Source organism: Phascolarctos cinereus, unplaced genomic scaffold (genome assembly GCF_003287225.1).
Source record: "Phascolarctos cinereus isolate Bilbo 61053 unplaced genomic scaffold, phaCin_HiC Scaffold_726;HRSCAF=1367, whole genome shotgun sequence".
Classification (NCBI taxonomy): Eukaryota; Metazoa; Chordata; class Mammalia; order Diprotodontia; family Phascolarctidae; genus Phascolarctos; species Phascolarctos cinereus.
In genome coordinates, this window is record NW_027556098.1 from 337,005,069 (window position 1) to 337,016,700 (window position 11,632).

Consider the following 11,632-nt stretch of genomic DNA (forward strand, 5'->3'; position numbering starts at 1 on the left):
GCCTTTCTTCAGGACCAAGTTTGTATAACAGACTATTTTTAATTATTAGCCAAAAATTGTTGTTAACCGTGCCTTAAAAATGGTAGTGGTCATTAAGAATCTACATTCTCACTTGGGTAGCTGAGTGTTTTCATGGTTCAATAGAAAGGATGATAGATTTGTAGTCAGAAACATGCATTAGAATCCCTACTCTGCTACTTAGCAGCTTGACCTTTGGCAAGTTACTAAATCTCACTACACCTCAGTTTTCCTTATCTGTAAAATGGAGGATTGGATTAAACGACATCTAAGGTTCCTTCTGCCTCTAGGTCTAATATCTTATGATCATAAGTATAAACCATTTTCCATTTTGACGTCAGTGCCTTAATGACTTAGATAAGAAGGAAATTGGTATTGGTGATTTGGAGGAGTTTCAGCCTGTGAATTTTGGGAGGAAAAATTGGGGGAAGTTGAGAAAAAATTTGAAGGGGAACAATCTCTAGATCCAGCTCCTACTTCAGGAATGTAGTAAAGAAGGTTGAAGGAAAAGGAGCAGGATCAATGAGGATCGATAGGGAAATTAATAAATAAGGACCTGAAGCCACAGATTAAAGAGAAAAACTCAAGAAGGAGGAAGTTTAAAAAGCAAGATAAGTAAGGAATGGTAGGTGATATTGAATAAGTTAAACAAATTGGTAAAATAAATTAGTAAGGAGGAAAAATTGTGAAATAAAAGAGTAGTCTGGAAAGGGAAATGAATCTGGGTCTGACTCTAAAATTATCCCTAAACAAAGGAAAATGAGACAAACCCAGAAACTATATGAACACAATTACAAAACATTTTTTACACAGATAAAGTCAGATCTAAGCTATTGGAGAAATATAATTTGCTTATGGGCAGGCCAAGTCAATATAATAAAAATGATACTTCTACCTAAATTAATTTACTTATTCAGTACCATACCAATCAAATTATTTTTTAGAACTAGAAAAATTCATAATAAAATTCATCTGGAAGAATGAAAGATCATGAATATCAAGGGGATCAATGAAAAAAATGTGAAGGAAGGTGGCTCAGCCTTACCAGATGTCAAACAGTATTACAAAGCAGTAAATATCAAAATGATCTGGTACTGCCTAAGAAATAGAGTGGTGGATCAGTGGAATAGATTAAGTACACAATACACAGTAGATAATGACCATAGTGATTTAGTGTTTGATAAATCCAAAGGTTCCAGCTTTTGGGACAAGAAATCACTATTTGACAAAAACTGCTGGGAAAGCTGGTAGGTAGTTTGGCAGAAACAAAGCATAGACCAACATTTCACACCATATACCAAGATAAAGTCAAAATGGGTACAATGATACCGGGGGCAGAACTAATATGGCAGAGAAAAGGCAGCAACTTGCCTGAGCCCTACCCAAAACTCATTTAAACACCTTTAAATAATGTCATAAAACAATTCCTGGAGTGGCAGAACCACAAAAGGATGAGACGAAATCATTTTCTAGCCAAAGACAACTTAGAAGGCTGACAGGAAAGGTCTGTCACACCAGAGTGAGAATGGAGTGTAGTCCAGCATAAGTTGTGCCAGCCCAGACTAGGACCCAGCAAACCAGGAGCAGGCCTTTGGAACTGAGTCATCAGTGGCAGCAGCTGCTTCCAGAGCTCTCAGCCCATAGACTATAAAAGGGATGGAGGGGTGTCAAACAACTGATCAGAACGAGGTTATAGGGGTCTCTGCTGGCACTGGGGGCAGGACTCTGTTGCTTTGCCCATACTCAGATCTGGGTCAGAGTCCTGAGTGGTAGTCCCAGGGTGAGGAAGAGCTCTAGCACACCAGAACTTGTGGCCACAGTAGAGCAGGGACCCTCGTAACAGTTCCAGGTCAGAACCTGGTTAGATAAACAGGTAAACACCTCTCCTTAGATCATACCACCTTGGAAAAACTGAAAACTCACAGGTTCCTAGAAGTATCTTTGAAAACAACTGCACAAAACCCTGGTAGCTTGGGACAATGTGTCTTCCATTCTGAGAAGCAGAGCCCTGGGGGCGGAGCCAAGATGGTGGAGTGAAAGCAGTGACTTGCTTGAGCTCTCCCCCAAACCCCATCAATTACTCATAAAAAATGGCTCTAAACAAATTCTAAAGCAGTGGAACCCACAAAAAGACAGAGTGAAACAAATTTCCACCCCAAGACAACCTGGATGGTTGATCAGAAAGGTGTATCACTCCGGGCTGGAAGCTCAGCGTGGCATGAGTGCGCAGGCCTCAGTGAACCTGCAGCAGGCCTCAGAGGACCGAATCTCCGGCAGCTGTGGAGGTCTCCAGACTCCTCAATCCACCAATGCCAAAGACAACTTAGAAGGTCAGTGGGAAAAGTCTGTTTTCTGCGGTGCCGAGACAGGAAGGTGGGGTCTCAGCTCCATTCCCCAAGAGTGTGGCCATGGGGGGGCAGCTGCTTCCCAAGCTTCCAGCCCATAGACTGAGGCGGAATTCAGTGGCTGATCAGAGAGGGATTGCAGGGATCTCTTGCTTTGCCCGTGTTTGGATCTGGGTCACAGTTCTGGGCAGCGGTCCTGGGATGAGGAGGAGCGCTGGTGTGGTGGAGCTTGTAGTGGCTATAGAGAGGAACCCCTCCTCACAGTTACAGGACAGAAAGGAGTACTTGTGGTCACAGGCCAGGAAAGGAGTAAACACCTCACCCCTTATCATACCACCTTGGAAGAACTGAAAATTTACAGGTCCCTACAAATATCTCTGAAAATAGCTATACAAACCCCTGAAGCTTGGGACAGTACATTCTCCACATTGGAAGCAGATTCGTACCTTGACAAAGAGTTTAAAACTCAAGTAATTGGCCAGGATCATGAGCAAGCAGCTCAAAAAGAGTCAGACTATATTATCTTACTTTGGTGGAAAAGAAGATCAAAATATACAACCAGAAGAAGACAACAAAGTCACAGCTCCTACATCCAAAGCCTCCAAGAAAAATATGAATCAGTCTCAGGCCTTGGAAGGGTTCAAAAGGGATTTTGAGAAGCAAGTAAGGGAAGTAGAGGGGAAAAACTGGGAAGAGAAATGAGAGTGATGCAAGAAAATCATGACAAACAAGTCAACAGCTTGCTAAAGGAGACCTAAAAAAATATTGAAGAAAATAACATCTTAAAAAATAGCCTAACCAAATGGCAAAAGAGGTCCAAAAAGCCAATGAGGAGGAAAATGCCCTAAAAAGAAAAATTGGCCAAATGGAAAAGGAAGTCCAAAAGCTTACTGAGGAAAATACTTCCTTAAAAATTAGAATAGAGCAACTGGAAGCTAGTGACTTTATGAGAAATCAAGACACTATACAACAAATCCAAAAGAATGAAAAAATAGAAGATAATGTGAAATATCTCATTGGAAAAACAACTGACCTGGAAAATAGATCCAGGAGAGAGAATTTAAAAAGTATTGGACTATCTGAAAGCCATGATCAAAAAAAAGAGCCTAGACATCATCTTTCAGGAAATTATCAAGGAAAACTGGCCTGATATAGTAGAACCAGAGAGCAAAATAGAAATGGAAAGAATCCACAGATCTCTTCCTGAAAGAGATCCCCAAAGGACAACTCCTAGGAATATTATAGCCAAATTTCAGAGTTCCCAGGTCAAGGAGAAAATATTACAAGCTGCCAGAAGGAAACAATTCAAATACTGTGGAAATACAATCAGGATGACACAAGATTTAGCAGCTTCTTCATTAAAGGACCACAGGTCATGGAATATAATATTCCAGAGAGCAAAGGAGATAGGATTACAACCAAGAATCACCTGCCCAGCAAAACTGAGTATAATCCTTCAGGGGGAAAAAAGTGGTCATTCAGTGAAATAGAGGACTTTCAAGCATTCTTGATGAAAAGATCAGAGCTGAATAGAAAATTTGGCTTTCAAATACAGGACTCAAGTGGAACATGAAGAGGTAAACAAGAAAGAGAAATCATAAGAGACTTATTAAGATTGAACTGTTTACATTCCTGCATGGAAAGATAATATTTATACCTCATGAGACCTTTGTCAGTATTAGGGTAGTTGGAGGAAAAAAAATTGTATGTATGTATTGATAGATAGATAGATAGATAGATAGATAGATAGATAGATAGATAGAGGGCACAGGGTGAGTTGAAGATTAAGGGGTCATATCTGGAGAATAAAATTAAGGGATGAGAGAGGATTATGCTCAGAGAAGAAGAAAGGGAGAGGTAGAATGGGATAAATTATCTCACAAAAAAAACAGAAAAGAAAAGGCTCTTAAAGTGGAGGGGAAACAGGGGAAGGTGAGAGGGAATGAGTGAATCTTATTCTCATAGGATTTGGCTTAAGGAGGGAATAACATACACATTCAATTAGGTGTGGAAATCTGTCTTACCCTATGGGAAAATAGGGGGAGAAGGGGACAAGAGAACAGGGGGATGATAGAGAGGAGGGCAGATTGGGAAAGGGGGTAATCAGAAGCAAATACTTCTGAGGAGGGACAGGATGAAAAGAAAGAATAGAATAAATGAGAGGGCAGGATAGATTAAGGGAAATAGAGTTAGTTTTTCACAACATGTCTGCTATGGAGGTGTTTTGCATAACTGCACATGTACAACCTATATTGAGTTGCTTGCCTTTTCAATGAGAGTGGGTGGGGAGGAAGGGAAGGAGGGAGAAAATTTGAAACCTAAAGTTTTAAAAACATATGTTTTTAAAAAAATGTTTTCACATGCTACTGGGAAATAAGAAATACAGGAAATGGGGTGCAGAAGTCTATCCTGCCCTACAGGAAAATAGAAGGGGAGAGGGATAAGAGAAGGGGGGAGAGATAGAAGAAAGGACAGACTAGGAGAAGGGATATTCAGAATGCATGCCATCTTGGGGTGGGGGGAAATGGGTGAAAATTTGGAACTCAAAATCTTGTGGAAGTAAATATTAAAAACTAAAAATAAATAAATTTATATTTAAAAAAACAGACTAGGGCAAATAGTAAAAGAGGTACAAAAAGCAAATGAGGAGAAGAATGCCTCGAAAAGCAGAATTGGCCAAATGGAAAAAAAGGCACAAAAATTCACTGAAGAAAAAAACTCCTTAAAAACCAGAATTGGCAAAATGGAAAAAGATGTACAAAAGCTCACTGAAGAAAAGAATTCCTTAAAAATTAGAATTGAGCAAATGGAAGTTAATGACTTTATGAGAAATCAAGAAACAATGGAATAAAACCAAAAGAATGAAAAAATAGAAGGCAATGTAACATAATTCATTGGAGAAAACAACTGACCTTGAAAATAGATCCAGGAGAGGTTAATTTTAAAATTATTGAACTGCCTGATAGCCACGATCAAAAAAAGAGACTAGACGTCATCTTTCAAGAAATGATTAAGGAAGAGACTTCTGCTTCTGGAAGCCAAGATGGTGGCTCCTCTATCAACCTCTGAAAACCCAGAAAATATCACCCCAGAAAAAAAACAAAGAAACCCTGGAACAGCTGAACCAGAAGAAAGATGGGTTACAGCAGTTCAACAGCCCAGCAAAGAGGTCTCCCAGTGCCTCAGCAAAAATAAGGGAAGCAGCACTACAAAGGTCCTCAGGAAGATAAGCACACTGCAGCATTCATCTGAAAGAAGCTGAAGAAAGCAACCTAGAGTCTTCCTAAAGTCCCAGCCTTGCTGATTCCAACCCAACACCAGGTAAGCTGTCAGAACCCTACAGCCTCCAACTGTCAACTAGGAAGAGATCCTGAAGCCCCGGTGGCAGAGCAGGCAAACACCAACACCTGGACCTCCAAGTGCCTCAGTGATGGGGGGGGAACTGGTGGAAACCAGTTCAGAAAACCACCAGCTGCCTTGGCCCTCTACTGCAAAGGAATCTGTGCAGTGCATTAGCAAAAATGAGGAAGGCAGCATTGCAAGGGGCCCCAGGCAGATAAACACCCTGCAGCTAAAAGGAGCTGAAGAAAGCTAAAGGAAAGGAAAAGCAGTCAACCTAGAATTGCCTGAAAGTTCCAGCCTTTCTGATTCCAGCTCAACATGAAGTAAGCTGCCAAAACCCTACAGCCTCCAATTGCCAACATAAGAGGCCCCAGCACACAAAGCCAGTGACCAAGACCTAGGATCCCAACACAAGAAGCGTGGGTCAGTGCCCTCTGTTTCCCAGCAGGAGAACTCAATCTCTTTAAAGGCCAGGGAATAAAGAAACCATGGGTAAAAAGAAATGTGCCATAGATTCATATTATGAGAGGAGTGAAGATCAAGACAGAAATTCTGAAGAGGACAACATTGTCAACAAACCCACATCTGCAACATCAAAAGGGAATATGAATTGGTCGGAAGCCCAAAAAGCCTTCTTAGAAGAGCTCAAGAAGGATTTTAAAAGTCTAATGAGAGAGGTAGAAGAGTCCTTTAAAAATACAATTGGCCAATTCGAAAAAAAAATACACTGAAGAAAACAAATCCCTTAAAAATACAATTGGCCAACTGAAGAAGTAAGTACAAAAACTAACAGAAGAAAACAATCTGTTAAAAACTAGAATTGGACAAATGGAAACTAATGACTCTATGAGAGAGCAAGAATCAGTCAAACAGAAACAAAGAAATGAAAAAATAGATGAAAACATAAAGTACCTCATTGGTAAAACAACCAACCTGGAAAATCAGTCCAGGAGAGATAATTTAAAAATCACTGGACTATCTGAAAATCATGATGAAAAAAAGAGCCTGGACAGTATCTTTCAGGAAATCATAAAGGAAAACTGCCCAGAAGTCCTACAACCAGAAGGTAAGGTAACGATAAAAAGAATACACTTCTCACCACCTGAAAGAGATCCCAAAGCCAAGGAATATAATAGCAAAATTCCAAAATTACCAGATGAAAGAGAAGGTACTGCAAGCAGCCAGAAACAAACAATTGAAATATCATGGAACCACAGTCAGGATTACACAGGACCTTGCAGCTTCTACGTTAAAAGACCTCAGGGCATGGAGCATGATATTCCATGAGGCAAAGGAGCTTGGATTGCAGCCAAGGATCAACTACCCTGCAAAAATGAGTATGATTTTTCAAGGAAGGAGATGGATATTCAGCAAAATAGGGGACTTCCAAACCTTCCTGATAAAAAGACCAGAACTCACAAAAAAATTTGATCTTCAAGTACAAGATTCAAGAAAGACATAAAAAGGTAAATGGGACAGAAAGATACAAAATGTTGTTAATAAGGGGGGGGAGGCTGTTTAAACCCCTACAAGGGAATATGACACTTGCAACCCCTGAGAACTGTATTGTTATTACACCACGTTAAAGGAGTATACATAAAGGGGGTGGATATTAGTTGATTTTGATGTAATGATAAAAAAAATCTAATCAAGTAGATTAAATGGATCCAAGTAAGTGGATTAGTCTGATCTTAGAAAATATATTGAGAACGGAGGAGGCAGACAAGGGTAAATTACATTACAGGAAAAGACAGAAAATCCTATTGCAGCAGAGGGAAATAAGGGAGGGGGGTGAGCATTGTTTGAACCTTACTCTCATCAGATTTAGCTCAAGAAGGGAATAACATAGTCAGTTGGGTATAGAAATCTAACTTGCCTTATAGGCAGTGGGAGGGAAGGAGGGAAGGAAAAGAGAAGGGGGATAGAAGGGAGGGAAGAAGCAGTAAGGGCAAAGGGGGGAAAAAGGGAAAATGATAATAGAAGGGACGAGAGACTGAAGGAGGCAGTGGTCAAGAGCAAAACCCTAGTGAGGAGAGAAAAGGAGAAAGGAGAAAGAAAAGCATAAACAGGGGGGGAAAGGATGGAGAAAAAACACAGATAGTAATCATAACTGTGAAAGTTGGATCGCTATCTTTTTTTTTTCCTCTCTTCTGTTGAGTTTTGTTTCCTCTTTCTGATGGTTTCTCCTACTGGTTTTAATTTTCACTTACAAGTTCACTAATGTGAAAATATGTTTAATAGGAATGTAAATGTATAGCCTATATCAGATTGTGCACCATCTTGGGGAGGGTGGTGGGGAGGAAGGGGGAGAAAAATTTTAAGCTCAAAAGCATATGGAAATGATTGTTGATAAATCAAAATAAATTAATAAAATTTAAAAAAAAAAAGAAGTGATTAAGAAGGGGCAGCTAGGTAGCAAAGTGGATAGAGCACCAGCCCAGAGTCAGGAGGTCCTGAGTTCAAATCCAGTCTCAGACCAGACAGTTGACACTTACTAGCTATGTGACCCTGGGCAAGTCACTTAACCCTAATTGCCTCACAAGGAAAAAAAAGAAATTATCAAGAAAAACTACCCTGATAGTCTAGAACCGTAGGATAAAATAGAAATTGAAAGAATCCATTGATAACCTCCTGAAAGATACCCCCAAATGAAAACTCCCAGGAATATTATAGCCAAATTCCAGAGCTCCCAGATTAAGGAGAGAATATTGCAAGCATCCAGAAAGAAACAATTCAAGTATCATGGAGCCACGGTCAGGATGACACCAGATTTAGCAGCTTCTATGTTAAAAGAGCAGAAGGCTTAGAATATGATATTCCAGAGGGCAAAGGAGCTAGGATTACAACCACGAATCACTTACTCAGCAAAACTGAGTATAATCCTTCAGAAGAAAAATGGAAATTCAATGAGATAGGGGACCTTCAAGCATTCTTGATGAAAAGACCAGAGCTAAATAGAAAATTTGATTTGCAAATACAAGAATCAAGAGAAGCATAAAAAGACAAATAGGAAAGGAAAATCATAAGGGACTTAGTAAGGTTAAACTGTTTACATTCCTACATGGGAAGATGATATTTGTAACTCATAAAAATTTTCTCATTATTAGGGCAGTTACAAAGAGTTAGGCAGAGGGCATAGGTAGGGAGTTGAATATGAAGGGATGATATCTTAAAAAAATACAATTAAAGGGGTGAGAAAGAGGAATCCACTGGGGAAAAGGGAAAGGAAAGGATAAAATGGGGTAAATTATCTCACATAAAAGAGGCAAAAAAAAAGCTTTTACAGTGGAGGGGAAGTTGGGAGAGGTGGAGGGGAGTGAGTGAACCTTACTCTCATCAGAATTGACTCAAAGAGAAAATAACATATACACTCAATTGGCTATAGAATTCTATCTTACCCTACAGGAAAGCAGGAGGGGAAGGGAATAAGAGAAGGTGGGGGGAGGTGATGTAAGGGGAAGGCAAAGTAGGGGAGGGGGTAGTCAGAAGCAAAATGCTTTTGAGGAAGGACAGGGTGAAAGGAGAGAGAGAATAGAATAAACAGTGTAGGGGAATAGAATGAAGGGAAATGCATTCAGCAATTGTAACTTGAAAAAAATCTCGAAGCAAGTCTCTGATTAAAGGCTTCATTTATCAAATATATAGAGAACTGAGTCAAATTTCTAAAAAGAAAAAAAAGAACCATTCCCCACTTGATAAATGATCAAGAGATATGACAGTTTTCAGGTGAAATAATCAAAGCTATCTATAGCATATGAAAAAAATACTCTAAATCGCTATTGATTGGAGAGATGCAAATTAAAACAATTCTGAAATAGTACCTGATACCTATTAGGCTAATGGGATAGAAAAGGAAAATGACAAATGTTGGAGGCCATGTGGAAAAATGAGACATTAATGAATTGTTGGTGGAGTTATGAACTGATTCAACCATTCTTTAGAGCAATTTGGAACTATGCCCAAAGGGCTATAAAACTATGCATACCCTTTGACCTAGCAATACCACTACTAGGTCTGTATCCAAAAAGAGATAAAAAACAAAAAGGAAAAGGACTTATATGTACAAAAAAATTATAGCTGCTCTTTTCTGGTGTCAAAGAATTGGAAAATGAGGGGATGACAATTAGGGAATGGCTAAACAAATTGTGCTATGTGATTGTGATGAAATACTATTGCTCAATGTCGGGGAGGAGGAGGAAGGGAGAGAATTTGGAACTCAGTTTTAAAAACAAATGTTAAAAGTTGTCTTTTTTTTTTTTTTTAGTGAGGCAATTGGGGTTAAGTGACTTGCCCAGAGTCACACAGCTAGGAAGTATCATGTGTCTGAGGCCGGATTTGAACTCAGGTCCTCCTGACTCCAGGGACGGTGCTCTATCCACTGCACCACCTAGCTGTCCCTAAAAGTTGGCTTTACCTGTAATTGAAGAAAAATAAAATACTAAACAAAAAAAAAAAGCAAAGCATTAAGAAAAAAATGATACCATAAGCAAATTAAGGGAACATGTAATAGTTTACTTGTTGGATCTATAGATAAGAGAAGAATTTATGACCAAACAAGAGATAGACAGCATTATGGTATATAAAATGGATAATTTTGATTATGTTAAATTAAAAAAGATTTTACACAAACAATACCAATTCTCCCAAGATTAGAAGGAAGACAGAAAACTAAGGAAAAAATTTACAGCAAATTTCTCTGGTAGAGGCCTCATTTCTCACATATATAGAGAACTAAGTCAAATTTATAAGAATACAAGTCATTCCCCAATTGATAAATGTTCAAAGGCCATGAAAAGGCAGTTTTCAGATGAAGAAATCAAAGCTATCTATAGTCATGTGAAAAAATGCTCTAAATCACTATTGATTAAAGAAATGCAAATGAAAACAACTCTGAGGTACCACTTCACTACCAGGTGGGCTAATATGACAGACAAGGAAAATGACAAATGAGGAGATCTGGGAAAACTGGGACGCTAATGCTGTATTGGCAGGGTTGTGAACTGATCCAACCATTCTGGAGAACAATTTGGAACTATGCCCAAAGGGCAATAAAACTGTGCATACCCTTAGACCCAGCAATAGAACTACTAGGTCTGTACCTCAGAGAGATCAAAGAAAAAGGAAAAAAGACTTTTGTGTGCAAAAATATTTACAGCAGCTCTTTTTGTGGTGGCAAAGAATTGGGAATTGAGGGGATGCCCATCAATTAGGGAATGGCTGAACAAGTTGTGATATGATTGTGATGGAATACTATTATGCTATCAGAAATGATGAGCAGAATGCTTTCAGAAAAACCTGGAAAGACTTACATGAAGTGATGAAAAGGAAAACGAGCTGAACCAGAAGAACTAGAGGATAGGGAGGGAAAGAGAAAATTTGAGACTCAAAATTTAAAAAAAAAAGAACGCTAAAATCATTTTTATATGTAATTGGAAAAAGTAAAATATTTTTTAAAATATTTGAAAGCTTTGTTAACTGCCTGTTGTGTGCCAGGCACCAAGGTACATCCTGGAAATGCAAGTACAAACAAAATGAAAGACAATCTCTACCCTCAAAGAGCTTACATTCTAACAGAAAAAGACTTAAGGAAGGGGAGAGACAGAGGAATGAAAGCATCAGTCCCAAAGATACGGTTGAGAAGAACAGAGTGCAGCCTAGTGAGAAATAAAGCATATAGCTAGTCAGCCTGTCCAGAGAGGTCATGCCCTTCTTAAATGGAGCTCTGAGAAGACTATCCCCTCAGAGGAAGATGCTTCAGGGACAGAGGCAGGGATGTGTTGGAGCCAGCTCTTAACAACTGAAAGTCAATTGTTAAATTTTCATTGTGAGCATTTACACCTTGGAAATTGGCAAATGCAACAAATTAGGTCTTGGTTGACTGTTTTGTTGATTGTCTAAGATTAAGAAAGTGATGGAGAACGTTAACA